A 21,590-nucleotide genomic window follows, 5' to 3' on the forward strand; every position below is an offset into this window, starting at 1 on the left:
GACATCACACACAACCATGCGTGAGGCAGGATTCGAACCTACGACCGTAGCAGTCGCGCGGTTCCAGACTGAAGCGCCTAGAACCGCTCGGCCACACCGGCCGGCCGCAATCTGAATCCTCAGGGACTTTGTAATGGTACCTGTTTGGGGATTAAAGGTTTGTGAGGTGATGCCATTGAAGCTACTATCTTCACAGGTTCTGCAGCTGGACAGATCGCTCTCGCACCCCGTATGCTAATGATCCCATCCGCGTTACCTATTTATTTTAAGCGCCTTTAATTCCAAATCAAGGTTTCGTTTGCAATAACAATAAACAAAGCACAAGGTCAGACTTTCAAATACGTAGGAACTGATTTGCAGTCCGAGTATCTTTCGAAAGGTCAGTTGTATGTTGGCCTTTCACGAACTGATAGTGCTGAAAACTAGATCTTACTCTCACCACATAGTATCCAAAGTACGAAAAATAGTGTATATTCGGCAGTTTTGGAACTGTATTGTGTACAAAAAGTTAAGAAAGACTTAAAAACAATAAAAGTCGAAAACGAGAACAAAGGAGTCTCTTTCATTCACATTCTACACGATTAATTATGATATGGAGTTCCATACGTCTAAGTGGGTAGAATCGCAACGAGGGGCCTCCAGATTAGGACAACTCCCAAATATTTAACAATTGCCGAGTTCACTAGTACTATTATACGAGTATATCGCACACTGAGATCAAATGTGACTGAAAATCAACGATTGTGAGCAGACCGAAAATATTAGTACTAGCCTGGATATTCCTGTATCTGCTGCTTCGACTTTATTTGTAATTTTCAGGAAATTTGTTTGATTCAAGCCTATTTATTGCCTAACAGCATCAATAATAATTTCTGTGCGTATTTAAGTATAGTCAAGAAAAACGACACATCTTATTTAAGAAAATCAAAGCGGTAGAAAATGAATAAGGGCAGCCGCAACAGAATGTTCAACACAAGGTTAAGAAAGCACTGCGATCCCTACAACTAATGGAACAAAACACGAAAAAAACACACCGTCGTGCATGATGCAGATTAGGAGTTTGGACAGTCAAAGACAACAATAATAATAATAAACATTGTATGAATAATAATAATAATAATAATGTGTGACGAGGCCTCCCGTCGGGTAGACCATTCGCCTGGTGCAAGTCTTTCGATTTGACGCCACTTCGGCGACTTGCGCGTCGATGGGGATGAAATGATGATGACAAGACAACACTCAGTCCCTGAGTGGAGAAAATCTCCGACCCACCCGGGAATCGAACCCGGGCCCTTAGGATTGACATTCTGTCGCACTGACCACTCAGCTACCAGGGGCGGACAAAGACAAAAACCAGAATTCACTAGTAAAAATACATTGCTGTAACCACTAAACTTAGTCTACACACAATTAATACACTAAAAATACAGAAAAGAATTAATCTCGCAGTTGCTTATAGTAAGCCAAAATTGATATTTCTGAGGCCTCATGAACTAACGTTTGACAATATTTTTGCAATAATGAAATGTGGTATTAGTTCTTTGTTACATTTTCGATGAACTGCTACAAAATTTGTTCGAAAATTAATGCAGTACCCTTGTGCCCCTCATACCAGTCAAGACCATCGTTCTGTAAGCATTCTTGTTAAGCTATTAATAATAATATAATTTCCCTTGTGCCCCTCATACCAGTCAAGACCATCGTTCTGTAAGCATTCTTGTTAAGCTATTAATAATAATATAATTTCAGTAAGACAGCAAAGCGGATATGATTTAAAGTTGCCTTTTCGTGTAGTAGTATGTTACAAGCTTTTCATCTGATTATATGTGACAATGTGGATGTGCTCTTATTATAAACAATCGAGTATAAACCGAACGCCAGTACGCAAAGCACAGCAACCGTTTTATCAAGAAAACATTAAGAACATTTCAGCATCGTATGCACCAAAAACACAAGAGTGCTGTAACCTAAATGGAAGAACAGCTAGCAGAGAATCGGTTTGGTTTTGCGAAAGAAGGGGACACATTACAAGCAAGAAAGGCACAAGGCAATAGGACTTTATGCAAAAAGAAACGGCTGTTAAGTGGTAAAAATACGGATCTTGAGACAAGAGAAAGATTCATGAAAAGCTATGTACGAAGCATAGCTTTCGATTAATCCGAATCTTGGATGAAACAGAAACGAAAAAAAAAAAAAAAAAAAAAAAGATTTTGAACTGTGATGTTACAAGAGACTATTGATCAAATGGATTGATTCAGCTGGTAACAAATCAGCGAGAAAATAAGTTCAGTAAAGAATACAGTGACACGACGAGACAGAATGACCGCGTCGTATTATGACATCAGTCATTGCTGAAAACTGTAGCTGAATGGATGGTAGAAGGAAAGGATTCCAGGAGCACTCTCGTATAAGGTCACTGGATAAAAAGTTAGTCACCCCTATACAAATCATTACAATCATTTAGCACTCCGTCTTCAGGCCACAAGTGGCCCATCGGGACCATCCGACTGCCGTGTCATCCTCAGTTGAGGATGCAGATAGGAGGGGCGTATGGTCAGCACACCGCTCTCCCAGTCGTTATGATGGTATTCTTTGACCGGAGCCGCTACTATTCGCTCGAGAAGCTCCTCAATTGGCATCACGAGGCTGAGTGCACCCCGAAAAATGGCAACAGCGCATGGCGGCTGGATGGTCACCCATCCAACTGCCGGTCACGCCCGAAAGCGCTTAACTTCGGTGATCTCACGGGAACCGGTGTATCCACTGCGGCAAGGCCGTTGCCATTACAATCATTTAATACCATACAAGTATGTCCCTGGACTCCGTTAGGACGTGAGTCTATAAGGTTGCGCAGATACGTTGCATCCACATTAAGCCGCTCGCTAAGGATTTTATTGCGCAGTTCCACCAAATTGTGGTGATGCTGATGTCGGCGTTTTACCCGCTATTCCAACATGCTCGACAGATTTTCTACGCGGTTCAAGTCAGGCGATTTTGCAGGCTAAACAGGATGTAACGGGGTGGGGGAGTGTTCGGAAAATCACTCACATACATGTTCCAGCCCCATGAACTTCGCTGTTGTCGTTTTTACGTGCCTGTGTGCGCAATGACCTCTTCCGAGGAGACTGACTCCAAATATTCATTGCATATAATTCCTGTCGCAACGTTGTTCTCAGCAGCTTGGGATGGACCTTCATTCACTGCCTGCAACAATTCCCGTCGAGTTTGGAAGCGATTTTGATTCACAAGCCGTGAAACGCGCCTCCGCTCCTTCTCAGTCAGGATCTTTTTCCGACCACAATTAGGAAATCGTGTTTCTTGGCTACATTTGTTACACCACTGGTTGTAGATACACTGAACAATCCGTTGTAAGACACCAACAAATCCAGCAACTTCACACAGCGTTTGGCCATTGGCTCGGCCAAACACGATTAGCCCTTTTTGCCTTCCTGTCACGGCCTTACATTTATCCATGTTTACGTACAATGTCCGCTTCAAACTTAAATGTCTGTCTCATTGATCGCTACTGTCCTATGCTCATATGGGGGCAAAGCGTGCGCGGTTGAGAACGTCACTCGCCATACGCCTTAGCGACTGATCTGTATGTGTGCACTGAAGTGACTAATTTTGAATTCAGTGAGCTTCTCAGTATACACGGTGTTTCACAATGCCTATTACGATTTCTGCGAAGTGCAGAATGGGCTTAGGAGTTAAGGTTTCATGAAGGAACCGATGTACGCAAGTGTACCGTTTGGATATAAAACTTTGAAGAGGGGATCACTTTCAAATCTACCGGTTCATGGTAAGCATACAAACCGAGTCTTAACGGTTCCCTCTTACTTGACATTCCTATAAGAGGTACTAGTGGAATTATTGGAAGATTTACCAATGTCACTCTGTCAGCGAATGTGCTTCCAGCATGATGGCGCATTCGTACATTTTGCCCCTGGCATCCGCGAACATCTCGGTCAAACATACGGTGACAGATGGCTAGGCCGACGTACACTAGCTCCTTGGCCACCACTGTCGCTTTTGTTTTCTATAATTGAATTTTCCTCGAGACATTTGAGTCTCCTCTTTATCTACGATAATGATGGAAACTGAAGAAATGAATTAAAATTTGTGCGAAACGAAGTTTGTGTTAGGGAGGGCATTGGACTTGGTTAGTCGGTGCAGCATCTTTGGCTACGGTGCTGCGGGGGTGTAATGGCCAGTAGCCCTGCCTAGTAAAAGAGGACGCCCGGGTGCAAATCCCAGCCGCGGTACATATTTTAACTCATTTCTTCACTTTCCATCACTTTTCCTGTGGATTCATATGAAGAAGCTTGTGTATGAGACTGCAAACACGGAAGAATAACTTGCAAGAGTTCTGGCACCAGCAGAAATTATTCAACACACACCAGAGTCTGTGAACCGTGTGTATGAAAGCATGAATCGCAGACACGGCTTTCCTACCAAAATTTTATGTTCGAAGTTCTCTCTACAGTCCCTAGAAGTCTGTAATAGGAATTGTTGAACACCGTATTTAACAAAGAGAGTCGTTGGTGACGGATATAGCAGATAGGTTGAAAACAGGAAGAGAGCTGACAAGCGGTAATAGAAATGCATCAAACCAACGACAGGCTCGACAATCGAATTAACAATACAGCGCCCCTCGTCACAACTAAGTGTGACCGCAGTTGAGTGTGTAATTCAGGTATCCAACAACGCTACTGCATGGTGCGTGTGAATATTATTTTAACCTGCGCGAGAAGTATAAATGTCTTCTATGAAGAGAGAAGCGGGTAACCGTCAGATGTGTCTAAAAGCTGTTGGAACCAGCTATGGTGACGATTAAAGATAATAGAGATTTTTTTGTTGTAAAGATGACACTTGGGTTCCAAATTATCGCCTGAGTAGACAAAAGAACCCGAAAAATGGTATGGGCAGACACAGATGCAGCGAAGTGCCTGGTAATTAAGACTTTGGATTCATATTCGGTGGAAATAAAGTTCAGATCCCCGAATGTTCACTCAGAATTGTGTCTTCCGCGGCTTCACTGAATCGATTAAGTGCAATGGAAAGATACTACATTTAAAATATCAAACGCTGCGTTTTCTTGTCTCTGTCTTATACGAGCTTAATCTGTAATGGCATCGTTGTCGTCGGGACGGTAAACTGTAATCTTCCACAATTCCAGTAACTAAAAAATTTCGTGGCATGACCACAGGAAATCTTTAATACTAGGGCGCCGCCTCGGAAAACTTCGAAGACATATCCAATAGCCCCGCTGGATTAGCTGAGCGGTCTGAGGCGCTGCTGTCATGGACTGTGCGCCTGGTCCCGGCGGAGGTTCGAGTCCTCCCTCGGGCATGCGTGTGTGTGTTTGTCCTTAGGATAATTTAGGTTAAGTAGTGTGTAAGCTAAGGGACTGATGACCTTAGCAGTTAAGTCTCATAAGATTTCACACACATTTTTTGAACATATCCAATATACCACTGCCTTGTTTTCGATAACTTTTCATCACAAGCATTTCGTAACTCAGTATTTAGCTAAGATTCCTAGGTAACTATTCCACCTTAGCAAATAGACTGCCGTCTGCGTAACTTTTACATAAAACTTCCAAAAGGTTTATTAGTCAGATTTTTTTAGCGAAACTAAACTCGCATTTTTCCGAAGTTTTTGACGAAGAGTGTTGTGGCGTAGCAAGACAGCCACGCCACGGAAGTAGCCGAAAGGCACGCGTTTAGCAGGCAAGAGATAGGTCTGTAATAGGATACGTAATGAATGCTATAAAGAAAAGTACGTAGCTTCTGTAATACTTAACTTTAATCCATCCTTGGTACATCGCTATTGACGATATAAGTGAGACTCCACAGATACATGCAATGTTACTAATGGCGCCTTGCTAGGTCGTAGCCATTGACTCAGCTGAAGGCTATTCTAACTATTGGCTCTGCTAATGAGCTATGCTTCGTCCGTGTAGTCGCTAGCTAAGTCGTCCGTACAACTGGGGCGAGTGCTAGTCCGTATCTCGAGACCTGCCTTGTGGTGGCGTTCGGTCTGCGATCACACAGTGGCGACATGCGGGTCTGACATGTACTAATGGACCGCGGCCGATTTAAAGCTACCACCTAGCAAGTGTGGTGTCTGGCGGTGACACCACAAAGAGCATGCAGGTGGAAAAGAAAAGAACTGATATTACAAAGCGTCTGAATGCTACAACCCGCTACAAACGATCCCATGCTACACTAAAGACCTAATCAACGGAAACAATCAACAGAATTTTGAAAGATTGCCGTAATGTCCTTTTAGAAGAGTGTTTAGTCAACGGTAGTAAACGGACACCGCCAAGTATCTACGACGTTCGAGTGTTTACGAAACGCCACTGCGTCAGAGTTTAATCTATTGTTCAGAATACAGCTTCCATGTGATTGAAGACGGTGGTGACGTCAGTTAAAGAAAGGCGTGACCGAGGGAAATGAATATTTTTCATTTGTGTATTTTACTTTTGTCACTCACTTATGTCAACTTGCCATCCTGTGTACAATAAAGGAGCGGGTTGCTTCACCTTCTGGCACCTTACAAAGTTGCAGCAATCAATGTAAATCGGCAGTCGGAAGTTGCAGGAATCGGCGTAAATAAGCAATCCATGCCCCCTTCGGAAAGAGGGCACAACAAAAACGCTTCTCACGTTCCAAGAGGACTACATATTTTATGATCAAAAGTTTCCGGCCAACCCCATGTAATGCGGCACTGATCACTAGATATGAGGCTTATTCGAAAAGTAAGGTCAGATTGGACGCGAAATGGAAACCACTGTGAAAATCCGGTGCAACTTTGCACAGATGTGTTGGGCAGTGTCTGTAGTGTGCCTGTTGATCGCTTCAAGTCGGTCTTTCCATTTCAGGGGGCAAAGTGATCACAATAGAAATGCGTAAAACACCAGTGTCTCCCACCAAGTATGTGGATCTGGTGAGAGATTTCGTTCGAAGCTATGCAGCCAACATAACATAAACGTCATGCGTTTCTTCCTTCAAGAGAATTTTCAGCCGCGTCTTCGATGGGAAGTGTTTGGTCACCCACAATACAGCCCTTCATTGGCGCGCTCCGTTCTTCATCTCTGCTCACATGAACCGCTGGCTGCGAAGACAACACTTTGGTACAAACAACGAAAGGCAGACCAGCGTAGAGAACTGGCGGAAAGCACAGGCGGCTGCTTTCTGTGACGAGGGTACTGGACAGTTTGTACAACACCACGACAAATGTCTAAGTCGGAGCGGCGACTATTTAGAGAGGCAGCTGGAAGGTGTGGGATGACTGCTGCGGATAAAATATTTTGATTTTCACTGCGGTTTTCATTTCGCGACCGATCGGTCCTTACTTTCCGCACAATCCTCGTATCATAAGAGACGAGCCCGACAGTATGAAAGGAGGCGGGAAGTACTGTGTTGTCCGTAGAGAAGTAGTAACAACAGATTGGATCGCTCGAGGTAGCTCACTGACTTATAACGTAGACCAGTCGTTGGATGTCACTGAGTAACAAATCCATCACGGATATTTGAACCCTTCGAAAGCTGGCCAAGTGGACTTTTGATACCTAGACTAGGTACACCTCATGTACTGACGAACAGTGTGTGGCTGTAAACGATTGCACGAAATCAGCGCAAGGAATCACTCGTGAGTTCCAAAGGCAGTGGTTCAGCAAGTACAATGACCGTGCGTACAGAGTTAAAAGCAGTTGGGTACGATGACCGAGCAGGTCCTCATAAGCAAATTTCTGTTGACAGTGCTAAGAGACGCTTGAGGTGGTGCAAGGAGCAACGTCACCAGACAATGGGTGGCTGGAAGCGAGTGATTTGCAGTGATAAATCAATCTGTACGCTGTGGCAATCCGATGGACGGTTTGCTTTTGGCGAATGCCTGGGTAATTTTTTCTACCATCTTGTGTAGTGCCAACGCAAAGGGTGGTATTACGGCGTGGGGGCGCTTTTCGTGGTTGGGGTGTGGCCCCTTCATGGGGCTTAAGAAAACGCTAAATGTGGAAGGATACGAACAGGGTTTACGGCATTGTATACCGCGTACAGTAGAGGAACAGTTAGGAGACGGTGATTGATTCAGCATGACAATGCACCTTGTCACAAAGCAGCATCTGTGAGGCAATATCTAAGGACACTAACGTTTCTGTAATGGACTAACCTACCCACAATCCCGGCCCGAACCGAATGGAATTCCTTTGGGATGAGTTAGAACGTCGAATTCGCTACAAACGTCAGAGTCCATCATTGGTACCTTTGAAACTAAGTCTTAAATTATTTTTTTATTTAACACTGACCTACAGAAATTTCCCTGACAAAGAGAACTCAGACTTTTCCTACTCATTAATTACTCACAATATTCAACGGCAACGCGATCTGACTGCCTTAAAATTAACTCAAAAGAAATAAAAGATTCTAATTACTGTAGGCTCTAACTACTAATAGGCGTGCGGTTAACAAAGGAAATTTTTGTTGGAGAGCAAACAATGTATTTAGCAGATTTTACCTTAATTATGTGACAATATATATATCATCAGTAATAAATCTCAATGCCTCCATAACAGATACACATTTAGTCCGTCCGCTCGCGCTAATACTGCAAACTTCCAACACTGATAATTATTAACCTCAAACCTCCATCATTGCTGACTACTCGCTCCGGCCGGCCGGTGTGACCGTGCGGTTCTGGGCGCTTCAGTCTGGAACCGAGTGACCGCTACGGTCGCAGGTTCGAATCCTGCCTCGGGCATGGATGTGTGTGATATTCTTAGGTTAGTTAGGTTTAAGTAGTTCTAAGTTCTAGGGGACTGATGATCACAAATGTTAAGTCCCATAGTGCTCAGAGCCATTTGAACTATTTTTTTTAACTACTCGCTCCAGAGTTCCATCACCGCTGGCTGTTCACCTCTAACAGCGAGTCCGACCAGCTAAGTGTCTCTTACAGAGTGCGCACAGCGCTGTCAGAGTTATTAATGCAGAGCGCTACTAAGCGCTGCCAACATACAAAGACATAAACAGCCTACTTACACCTTTTCTCGTTTAGGTTCTTGATGAGGAATGGGCTGCCATTCCTCCACAGAAATTCAGGCACCTCGCAGAAAGTCTCCCCAGCAGAGTTCAAGCCGTCATAAAGGTGAAGGTGGGACACACGTCATGTTAATGTCCACTAATAGCTGATCGTACAATTTACTTCAGTTAGTGAACTACACCTCAAACGGATGTGTAGTTGGAACACAGGCTTCTTATAACGCGACAAATGCTCTTGTCTGTCTGTAAGAAGACGATATAGACTCCGACCCGCATCCTTTTAGGGGGAGTCTTAAAACAAGGCCATCTTGCTCTGAGATCGATAGCATAATATAGCAGAGTGGAAGATAAAATAAAGCTGAGTGCCTAAGGAAATAGGGAAAGAGGCGAATAAAAGATATTGTTTTTTCTGTGTCCTCAGGTTCTTACCGTCCCACGCTGCCAGTCTCGGAAACGGTTATAGCGACGTTAATACAACATTCCTGAGAGATTCAGAGAACAAAGGAATTGGATTTGCATTTAATATATAATTTGAGAGCTGAGCTGGTGCCAAAAATTCTAGGATATTGGGTCCTGGTAGGCATCTTGTGAATGAAATATTATCCTGTCTGTTCACGGAATAAATACGTTCAAAATATCCAAGTCAGATAAATGTGCCATGAAATAGCTCTCCGTTTAATCATGCTACATTTAATGACAAGGCGCCTGGATAGCAAGCATTCCTTTCTCTGTTTCATTAAGTATGAGGTGTCGAATCCTGGCAACAATGACATAGGAATAGGGAGCACTAAAAAATTTAAATTATACGCTGTACACTGGAACAAAGGTTAGAACCTCTGTAACCGTGTAAAACCGGAAAATAGGGAGCCACCATGACAGACTAACTTTTATCACGTAATTTAGAAAACCACAAGAAGCCTTTAGTGAAACCGAGCGAGGTGGCGCAGTGGTTAGACACTGGACTCGCATTCGGAAGGACGACGGTTCAATCCCGCGTCCGGCCATCCTGATTTAGGTTTTCCGTGATGTCCCTAAATCACTCCAGGCTAATGCCGGGATGGTTCCTCTGAAAGGGCACGGCCGACTTCCTTCCCCATCCTTCCCTAATCCGATGAGACCGATGACCACGCTGTCTGGTCTCCTTCCCCAAAACCAACCAACCAACCTTTAGTGAACTGCATTCTGTATTCACTGTTGAATCCTTACGCACGGTGTTTAAGGAAATATCTCTTTCGAAATGAATTACGTAATCTAATTACGGACTGTTTCTTTTTTATGGTTTCTACTGAAAGCTTTTTGATAAACGGTACGGAATAAATTGTCTGAAGGTTACATAATTACAGTTTGTTTCCCCTCGTTTTACGGCACTGTAAAGCCCAGGTTACCCCATTTCTTGGAATTTATTACGGAACAGTTCACGCCTCGATAATGCGCAGCAACACTTCACGGACACAAAGCTATTACGTGATCTAGTTAGTTCAGAAAATAACATAGCGCCCGTCCCTCAACAAAAAAGTTTATTTTGTGTTCTGACAGCTAGGCGAACGTATCTCAACGTCCCTCTATTAAAACAACATTTTTTTTCCCTAGCAGGATTTTCTTCCAGTCAAGCTAATCTAATTCTTGACTTGAAGCAGATATTTTTGCCACTGTAAGAAGATAATTTTTTATTTATTTTATCCGAGATTTTTTTATCAGTACAGCTTTTGGCCCTGATGCCATCTGACAGGTAATTAACTGTTAATCTCCTCTCGGGGTCAACTCTTAGATGGCACGTGCCTTGGTGCGATCTCTCCTAAGTAAAAATGCTGACATGGCTTCAGTTAAGTTTTGCGAGATTCTCGTGTTACCGACTTAAGGAATTATTGTATCACAGGGAAACCTTGATAAAAAGCTAGAAAGGCATAAAATCTCCTTATCATCTTCGATATGTCTTTACAGTATTATAAATTAGGCGCAATTGTGCATTACACCAATTTTGCAGTTTCGCATATGGGTGCGAAACTTTATCTGAAATATCCCACTTATATTGTTGATTACTAACAATCATTTCTCTTTTTTTCTTACAACTCTTACGTCTTCTGTAATTATTAAAAACTGTGCATTTTTTCACCAGTTTGGAATTATCAGTTTTGTGATTATTTTGATACTGTCTGTCACGATTTCCTCTCCTGTTGCGATCGTCATATCTCGCCTTCTACACGTAACGTCCTAAATTATTTGTTGCATCTAACCTCCATCTTTCTCTACAATTTTTGTCGTCTAGGACTCCCTCCGTTACAATGGAAGTTCATCCCTGTGTTTTAACTCATGTTCTATCATACCATACAATTTTCCATTTAGTGTTTACGACATATTCCTTTCCTCGGCGATTCTCCGCAGAATTTCTTCTTTTCTCATCGGCCCATTTAATTCTTAACGTTGTTCTGTGGGATCACATCTCAAACGCTGGGATTCTCTCCTTTTGCGGTTTACTCACTGTGCACGATTCGACTCCTTGCAAAGCTATACTCCAGACGTATATTCACAGAAATTTCTTCTTAAATTAAAGCCTATGTTCAGTACTAACAGATTTCTTCTTACGAGGAATATTCTCTTCGTCTGTATCTTTTTGCTTCTTGTGTCCTCGCTTCGTCCGTCAAACGTTATGTTTCTTTCAAGGTAGCAGATTTCTTAGTCATCTACATGGTTCCCAATATTGACGTCGTTACACTTTCACTTATGCTCCTCAGTCTTTCTTTGTCTTTTTTCTGAATGCGTATTCTATGCTCAGTATGACTGCTCATTCCATTCAACAGGTCCTGCAATACTTAACCACTTTGGCAGAGGACAGCAATATCACCAGGGAATTTTCCTTTCATCCGGTAATTTAATCCCAATTCTGAAACTTTTATTACCCTATAAGCAGGAAAAGAAATCACTTACCAAGAGAATTTTGCCGAAAGCACGTGGAACAGGAAACATCTGTCTGAAGTTCTGAAGCATTTGCTCCACGACTGCAGGAAAACTGGCTTACCTGGAAGAAGAAAACAAAACTGCTAGAACTGCTAACAGCTCATACTGAGTGGTAAAATCGCAAACGGTACATGCACGGAAGGCCCATGAAGTAATGAAGCTGTGAAACAGCATTTAAGGAAATATTTTCTAGAGAAAGTCACACTTAAAAAAAAACTTGTAGTTTCTGTATGACTACAATCTTTTAACAAACGATTTTATTTGATGCAGCGAATGTCCGAAAGGAAGTTCAAGTGCTGCAGCATTTTTGAAACGACGATATGGGATGTTTATCTTTTACAGATAACAAAGACCAAGCAGGTCCATTGTTCCTTTTCTGTTGGATTGTTTCTGGAAAAAACAACCTTTTAACAGGAACTGACAGCCATATAATAATAGCACATGGTCATTCATAATTAAATCAACATATTTGTACCTAATATTCCCTTATGAAACAAAACATTTTAACGGAACTTCCTCGAAAACAAAGAGAGAAAGAAAAAAAAAACATTTAAAAGTAGGTACGAACGAGATCATGCGTTTCAAATGTCAATATCATGCGTGATCACAAAGACTAATTTTTAAATTACTTAAACACAGTTAAATCTACATTATATAGTTATTTTGTACATGGATAGTAGAAAAACTTCGCTATTTGATCTGTTAGAGATTTATATTGATTTCTGATAAGGTACGTTTAGTTCGACAATCGTATTTTCAATAGATATTCGCGCAGTTCTCTTTTCGATGCGATGCATATTTAGTGCATCCCAGTATCGAGTGGAAAATGGTTCAAATGGCTCTGAGCACTATGGGACTTAACATCTATGGTCATCAGTCCCCGAGAACTTAGAACTACTTAAACCTAACTAACCTAAGGACATCACACAACACCCAGCCATCACGAGGCAGAGAAAATCTCTGACCCCGCCGGGAATCAAATCCGGGAACCCGGGCGTGGGAAGCGAGAACGCTACCTCACGACCACGAGCTGCGGGCTATCGAGTGGACCATGTCACTGCGTCTTCTTACTGGTTACTAGATCTGGGAAATCTATCACCCGGTTCCTTTACTTATGTGTAGGGTAACACGCATGCCCCGGCCATATGCAAGGTGAAAAGTATTTAAACCGACAAACTCTGGGAGTTTGTAGGGAACATCAAAATAAATATTTTTCCCTAATGTCATTTTTTTCCTATGAGGAGTATTTAAACCAGTAAAGGAAGAGTTCTCTGGCGGCAAATTAATTAAACCAACAAACACTTTTCCATTTTTTATGACCAAGAGACAACACATTAACACAGCCCAATTTCAATTACAGCAGATTTTCAAAAATGCCTCCATTGACAGATAAACAAAGGTTACACCGTCTGATCATGTTCTGTCTGACACGGGCAAAACCCCCAAGAGTATCCTGAATTGTTCCTGCTGCTACTACCCGGGCAACCAGATCCTCTTCTGATGCAACACGAGTTGCGTAAACAAGGTTGCGCATCTCCCCACACACAAAAAAGTCCAGAGGGGACATATCTGGGGATCGAGCAGGCCATGGTACAGGACCACCTCTGCAAATCCACATTTCTGGGAACCGTCTGTCCAGGAAACGACGCACACGACGACTGAAATCTGCCGGCGCCCCGTCATGTTGGAACCACATGCGTCGTCTTGTAGGGAGCGGGACGTCTTCCAGCAATTCTGACAATGCTCTGGCGAGAAAATTATAATAGTGCCTGCCATTTAATGGCCTAGGTAGCAGATACGGTCCAATCAAACAGTCCCCAAAAACACCGACCCACACATTAACGAAGAACTGCACTTGATGAGCGCTAGTAACTGTGGCATGTGGGTTATCCTCACTCCAAACAAGCGAATTGTGCATGTTGAAGACTCCATCACGCCCGAACGTTGCTTCATCGGTAAACAATACAGAGGATGGAAATGTAGGATGCATTTCACACTGTTCCAGGTACCACTGCGAAAACTGTGCTCTGGGTGGTTAATCAACTGGTTCCAGCTTGTGGACACGCTGTAAGTGAAATGGACGTAACAATTTCTCTCGAAGGACTGTTCTTACATTCGTCTGATTCGTCCCCATGTTACGTGCAATTGCACGAGTGCAGATTGAAGGATGCCCTTCCACATGCTACAAGACAGCTTCCTCAAATTGCAGCGTTCTTACCGTGCGACGGCGTCCCTGTCCAGGTAATCTGATAAATGACCCGGTCTCACGCAGACGTTGGTATACAGCAGCAAAGGTCGTATGATGCGGCATACTGCGATTAGGATATTGTTGGTGATAAACCTGCTGTGCGGCTCGTCCGTTGTGGTGTGCTACGTAGTACGCACCAACCATATCAGTGTACCCCATTAGTAAACAGGGACAATGCACTACTACACTGGTGGACAACAGTTGTCTACAGCTGAAGAGCGTATGTAATACGCCCTCTAACAACTGAAGACCGTAATACGGCCTCAAATGGCTCTGAGCACTGTGGTACTTCAGTTCTGAGGTCTTCAGTCCCCTAGAACTGAGAACTACTTAAACCTAACTAACCTAAGGACATCACACACATCCATGCCCGAGGCAGTAATCGAACCTGCGACCGTAACGGTCGCGCGGTTCCAGACTGTAGCGCCTAGAACCGCTCGGCCGCCCCGGCCGGCAATATGGCCTCCACCGGTTTAAGTAAGCCTCATAGGAAAAAATGACATTAGGGAAAAATATTTGTTTTGGCGTTCCCTACAACCTCCCAGAGTTTGTCGGTTTAGATACTTTTCACCCTGTATAGATAATTTGTGTCACGTGTTTTCCTCTGAAGATTCTTCCGTCTGTATCATGATTTCGTGCTATGACTCGCTGGACTGGCGAGTAAGTAAACTGATTTCTATGTTAAGACCTCTGCCACTGCTGTCTCCCTTTTTTAATTCTTTTTCCAATTGCAATTTGCAAGACTATTATGTCGAACATCTCAGTGACCGTTAACCAGGTTTAATCAACGGTTTTATTTTTGTTCTTAGCTTTCATTCTTAATACCACCCTATTATGAACAGAGCTGTTGGTATAAGATTTCCTCAATAATTGGCCGAAAACACTTCTAGAGGCACTAAGAGTTGGTATTTTCCTCCGTTTTAGGGCACCTTGAATTTCAGTTGCTTCTGCTGGTGTTGTGGTGAAGACGCTGGACTCACATTCGAGATCACAGTGGACATCCCCGTGTGGCTCTCCTGATTCAAGTATTCTGCGGTTTTCCCAAATACACTGCCTGACCACAAACGTGAATGGCCAACTCTGGGCCTGGATGCATACACTGATTTCGGCTGGGAAGGATTTCATAAATATGTTACATCCTCTCCTGACGCAAGCTGGCCCACTGGTTCCAGATATCCTGTTTACTGGCATGTCCAATCGGGGACATTGTAAGATGTCGTGGTCTCCTGACCTTCATTGCTTACATATTCCGCCCTCACAATCATATTCCGCACATCAAGACGCTTCATTCGAACCCAAACTCGATAAGATAAAGTCAATGATGTATGAATTCATGTAAACGATATGCAAATAACAAGTAAGCGCACCGTGGTTGAAATACTCAAGGCTGGCATACACACATACATTCCAGACACAACGGTCACAGGAGCTTTTAGTCTGGGAGACGCAAACTGCACGCCGGGGTGCCGGTCCCTTCAGAGGACGACTCAGCCTATCTATGTCGGTTGGTGACCACCCATAGAGCAGACAGTGTTTGCCCGAGTGAAAGGAAGAATGACCCCATGTTCAGCTTAAAAGCAAATTCCGCTACATTGTGTGGGAGCACCCAGCCTACGCATTCTTTACAACATAGCACACAGAGATTTTCACAGGGAGACAGCAAACGCCAAACACCGATGCTACAGATTTCCGGATTGGTCGCCTTAAACGAAACGTAATTCTCCCGTTTTAGAAGAGCAATGCTGATCGGCAGATGATATTCCTGACGCCTTGAGCTGAAGGAGTAATGGAAGAGATCGAAAGATATACCCCTTCACATCTGGCTTGGAGAGGGGCAGTTCCGTTGTCACTCTTGGAGCGAGAACATGTAATGAGAGCGTGCGCGCTCGTACGTGTACTCAAAGGGCAAGGAACAAGTCTCTCCTCAGTACTTCACTGGGAGAGCACCTCTGTCGAGAGTGAATCGGAGTGCAACTCTATACTGAGTCCTTGCGATTAAGTATTGTTCACTGTGTTGGCCGACACACTTATTGTGCAGTGTGAACGGACAGAGTTATAGTTAAACGCCTGCGAGCGAATTTCATTGGCATCGTGGTGGACTTGTTATCTGACCAGTGTACCACGCCAATAGTTAGACTAGGGGCGAATAGGAGTCCTTGACCTCATCAAGGCGTAGGGAGAGTTTGATTGGCAAAGGTCTATCCAGATAGAACGAAAGTTATCTTATTTGTCAGCAGCAAGTGGCGCAGACAGCAGTCATCGTAGCTTACAGTATTGCGCACTACAGCTCTTGTGAGCCCCATATATCCCCTCACAACAGTACACTTCACTGCATTTCACACGCGACAGCCTAGACCGTACATAGCAACATTCTATCAGACAATTATTCAAGTTGAGTAGGAGCGGCTCTCAGCCATTCTGCCAAGTCAATAACAATCTTAAACGTTGTATAGAAATTTCATTAGCGAATCCTATCCTTAAGAGGTAACTTCACATTCCGAAAAGAACCCAGAAATAAATTGTTCAGTTCATAACTAAAAGTACCATTGTGATTTCCCAGAATTTTTGCAAAATAAATAATAATTTTCGTTAGTTTCATGTTTTTCTTACACTAACTGGCACTACTCCAGTACCCAAGTATCCCACTAGTACCGTAAGAAATTCGGTGGATTTTTGTGTCATTTCCTTACAGCGGAAAACTACAGAAGATATTTATTGTTGAAAGTTTTTCAGGCATTTCTCTTTTAAACTTCTGTAGTAGTGTGGGGGTGGAAATTGCATCTTGCAGGAGCCACAGGGTAGAGGATACATCTCAGATTAATCCGTTGCGCAGAATGACAGAATAGCACCCACACGCTCACAACATACACTCCTGGAAATTGAAATAAGAACACCGTGAATTCATTGTCCCAGGAAGGGGAAACTTTATTGACACATTCCTGGGGTCAGATACATCACATGATCACACTGACAGAACCACAGGCACATAGACACAGGCAACAGAGCATGCACAATGTCGGCACTAGTACAGTGTATATCCACCTTTCGCAGCAATGCAGGCTGCTATTCTCCCATGGAGACGATCGTAGAGATGCTGGATGTAGTCCTGTGGAACGGCTTGCCATGCCATTTCCACCTGGCGCCTCAGTTGGACCAGCGTTCGTGCTGGACGTGCAGACCGCGTGAGACGACACTTCATCCAGTCCCAAACATGTTCAATGGGGAACAGATCCGGAGATCTTGCTGGCCAGGGTAGTTGACTTACACCTTCTAGAGCACGTTGGGTGGCACGGGATACATGCGGACGTGCATTGTCCTGTTGGAACAGCAAGTTCCCTTGCCGGTCTAGGAATGGTAGAACGATGGGTTCGATGACGGTTTGGATGTACCGTGCAATATTCAGTGTCCCCTCGACGATCACCAGTGGTGTACGGCCAGTGTAGGAGATCGCTCCCCACACCATGATGCCGGATGTTGGCCCTGTGTGCCTCGGTCGTATGCAGTCCTGATTGTGGCGCTCACCTGCACGGCGCCAAACACGCATACGACCACCATTGGCACCAAGGCAGATGCGACTCTCATCGCTGAAGACGACATGTCTCCATTCGTCCCTCCATTCACGCCTGTCGCGACACCACTGGAGGCGGGCTGCACGATGTTGGGGCGTGAGCGGAAGACGGCCTAACGGTGTGCGGGACCGTAGCCCAGCTTCATGGAGACGGTTGCGAATGGTCCTCGCCGATACCCCAGGAGCAACAGTGTCCCTAATTTGCTGGGAAGTGGCGGTGCGGTCCCCTACGGCACTGCGTAGGATCCTACGGTCTTGGCGTGCATCCGTGCGTAACTGCGGTCCAGTCCCAGGTCGACGGGCACGTGCACCTTCCGCCGACCACTGGCGACAACATCGATGTACTGTGGAGACCTCACGCCCCACGTGTTGAGCAATTCGGCGGTACGTCCACCCGGCCTCCCGCATGCCCACTATACGCCCTCGCTCAAAGTCCGTCAACTGCACATACGGTTCACGTCCACGCTGTCGCGGCATGCTACCAGTGTTAAAGACTGCGATGGAGCTCCGTATGCCACGGCAAACTGGCTGACACTGACGGCGGCGGTGCACAAATGCTGCGCAGCTAGCGCCATTCGACGGCCAACACCGCGGTTCCTGGTGTGTCCGCTGTGCTGTGCGTGTGATCATTGCTTGTACAGCCCTCTCGCAGTGTCCGGAGCAAGTATGGTGGGTCTGACACACCGGTGTCAATGTGTTCTTTTTTCCATTTCCAGGAGTGTATATGGGGGCTTGCTGGCTATAGGAATACCTCTGTATTACGCATAAAGTTCATAGAGACCCGTGCCATGTGTGGACGAACATTGTTATATTGAAAAATGGCGCCATGATACTGTCACATGAGAGGTAACACATGGGGACGCAGGATGTCCGTAACGTACCGTTGTGCTGTCAGAGTTCCCTTTGAAGGGAGACTGTCCCTCGTGAGTGCCACCCTTATGTACAGCGTAGTACAGCGTGTCAGTTGGACGGCGCGGCATAGCGCTGTACCCGAATGTGATACACAGAGAGGATTAGCTGGATGGTGCAGTATAACGCTGTACCTGAGTGCAACACTCAGATGGGATAGCACAGCGCATTATTCGGATGGTTTAGTATGGCGCTGTATCCAAAAGTGATATTGGGATTCTACAGCGCAGGATAGGGTGGCACTCGCGAGGGCCATTCTCCTTCCCTGCCACAGAGATCTTTTATTGTCCACATTTTCATATTTCAATTTTTTGGGCAATCACATTACACGCACTTTTTTTTCTCTCCTACTTATGAATGCTAGGTTCAACGACAGCTGAAAATTGCAATAGTTGAATTGTTAAGTTTCATCTCACGTAAAAAATTTGAAAAGTCGTTTCAACATAGCAACAATTTTGACCATAAAGTCCATTTACAGGTGCAGTCCGAAGCTTTATACAACCTGTTATGCAGCGGAGGTCTGAGGTAGTCAGTTTTTGAGAGTTCTCTACGTTTGTTAAATAATACTAGCGGACCAGCAATGCTTCGCAATTGCTAAATATGTTTGGAATTGGATAAACGCCCTTATCTCCTTCTCCGATTGTCTCTGTCCATCTCCTCCTCCTCCTCCTCCTCCTCCCTCCCTCCCTCCCTCTCTCTCTCTCTCTCTCTCTCTCTCTCTGTCCATTACCTCCTTATCCCCCCCTCTCTCTGTCTCCCCATGTATTTCCTCTCTGTCTATCTCCCATTTCCCCTCCCTCGCCCCTCCCCCTCCACGCCATCCCGTCCGCTGTCTTATCTACAGCCTAGTTTATTGTTTTGCAGACGAAAATGAATGGGTAAACCGCTTGGAACCATAGGTATCGGGGGTATGAGAGAGACATATCTAGCTGCTTGATCTATCGGGATAGCAACTTCAGTGGTACTAGTTCGCACTGTTTTAATCTGCGAGTGGGTTGGATTACAAAGTTTCAGACGATTCGGATTCCATAGCAATATTCCAATCATAGGTCGATAAGCCATAAATACAACTGCCTGTTTCTTGTTAAAGGCGACTGCGAGGAAGAAAACAAAACAGCAGACTGTTGTGTGTACAAATTTTGTTTAAATTTGTATACAAGGAGAAAGAATATATATGCAAGAAATCTAAATGTGTAAATGTCCGGCTTTTGTAGTTAAAACTGATTGCAAGAAAGAAAACGAAACAGCACACGTTCACAGCACAGCATTTTCAGCATTAATAGAAAACCTGTACATTATTGTTTGAAGAAGTATACAGCATAGTAGTATAGATTTACGTTTTGATGTCAATAATGGATATGACGTCGTGGTTATAAAAATCGGCGTTAAAATGTCAGATGAACCACCTGTTTACAGTGTAAAAATCTCTACAATTTACCCATTTAGAAGGTCAGTCATCATCTTCAGAATTTCTGTACAAGAAGCATGTAAGACAGAGCAATATAAAGAGTAAACGAGAGCAATAAAAATAATAAATTAATTTGGCTGCTTCTCTTACAACTACGTCTTCTTTGGTACAGCCACATCACCGCCTACGGATAAAATAGATTAAAACGGATTGTTATACGTTATCCATATGTACTGACAGCAGCACAGTACAGCCCTATTCGTGAGCTATTCTTTCTGAAAGCCGCATACATACAACTGAGCTGTGAAAGAAATACAGCAACCACATACTTTTTTATATAATTTTATTAAGCCAACTTGTGGATTTGGTTTTCGCCCAACTGCAGTTGGCGTCATGCAGTTACGTCTTCATCTTAATGGCTCTGAGCACTATGGGACTTAACATCTGAGGTCATCAGTCCCCTAGTACTTAGAACTACTTAAACCTAACTAACCTAAGGACATCACACACACCCATGCCCGAGGCAGGATTCGAATCCGCGACCGTAGCGGTCGCGCGGTTCCAGACTGATGCGCCTAGAGCCGCTCGGCCATTCCGGCCGCCACGTCTTCATCATTATTATGTTTACGTCGACCGCATTTTGAGCTCTGCAACTGACCTGTGGAAAATACAGCAGCAATTCTGCATGGCATGGATCTAACAACATCTTGGTATGTTTCCGGAGATCTGTGGCACGAGAGATGTATGCTAAGGTCACACAATTCCCGTAAACTACTTGCCAATAGTTCGTTGGCGCAGTACTGTCGCCAGATAGTGTCCCCCATGTGTCCTATCCAGCACAGATCAGGCGAAATTGGTGGGCAAAATATCGTCTGTTCATTAGCATGCTCCTCAAACCACCGTAGCATGATTATGACCTTGCAACAAGGATAGTTATCCAGAATGAGATTTTCACTCTGCAGCGGAGTGTGTGCTGATATGAAACTTCCTGGCAGATTAAAATCCTGCTGGAAAGTGCCATCGCCGTCCGGGAAGAATACAAGCATGAGGGGATGCAGGTTTTCCACGATAATGTTCACATTGTCCACAGCTGTCATAGTATCTTCGATTGCTATCACAGACCCCTGGAAGTTCAGGTGAATGTTACTCATAGCATAATACTGCCTCCACTGGCTTGCGCCGGGCATGCGGTGCATGATTGAACTGCTGTGCGCCGTAGTGACGGAGTGTTGGACATAGCCATGGACCTGGTGTAACAAGCAGTACGATTCATCCGTCCAGGCGACACATTTCCACTGATCCACGGTGCAATCCCGATCATCCTGTCCCCACTGCAGTCGTAATTAACCGTCTCGTCGTAATTAATCTCACACTGGCCGAGGCAGCTAACGTTGGCGTGAACGCGGGTGGAATGTCCGACCTCACGAACGACAGCGCCCTCGGCTTACGTGACGAGGT

At 44.4% G+C, this 21,590-nt stretch overlaps 1 pseudogene; it reads right to left on the minus strand.

Moving 5' to 3' along the window:
• Positions 1–2,665: 2,665 nt before the first annotated feature.
• Positions 2,666–2,782, minus strand: LOC126459223 (5S ribosomal RNA; annotated as a pseudogene).
• Between the last annotated feature and the right edge of the window lie 18,808 nt (positions 2,783–21,590).

This window comes from Schistocerca serialis, chromosome 2 (assembly GCF_023864345.2).
Source record: "Schistocerca serialis cubense isolate TAMUIC-IGC-003099 chromosome 2, iqSchSeri2.2, whole genome shotgun sequence".
Lineage (NCBI taxonomy): Eukaryota > Metazoa > Arthropoda > Insecta > Orthoptera > Acrididae > Schistocerca > Schistocerca serialis.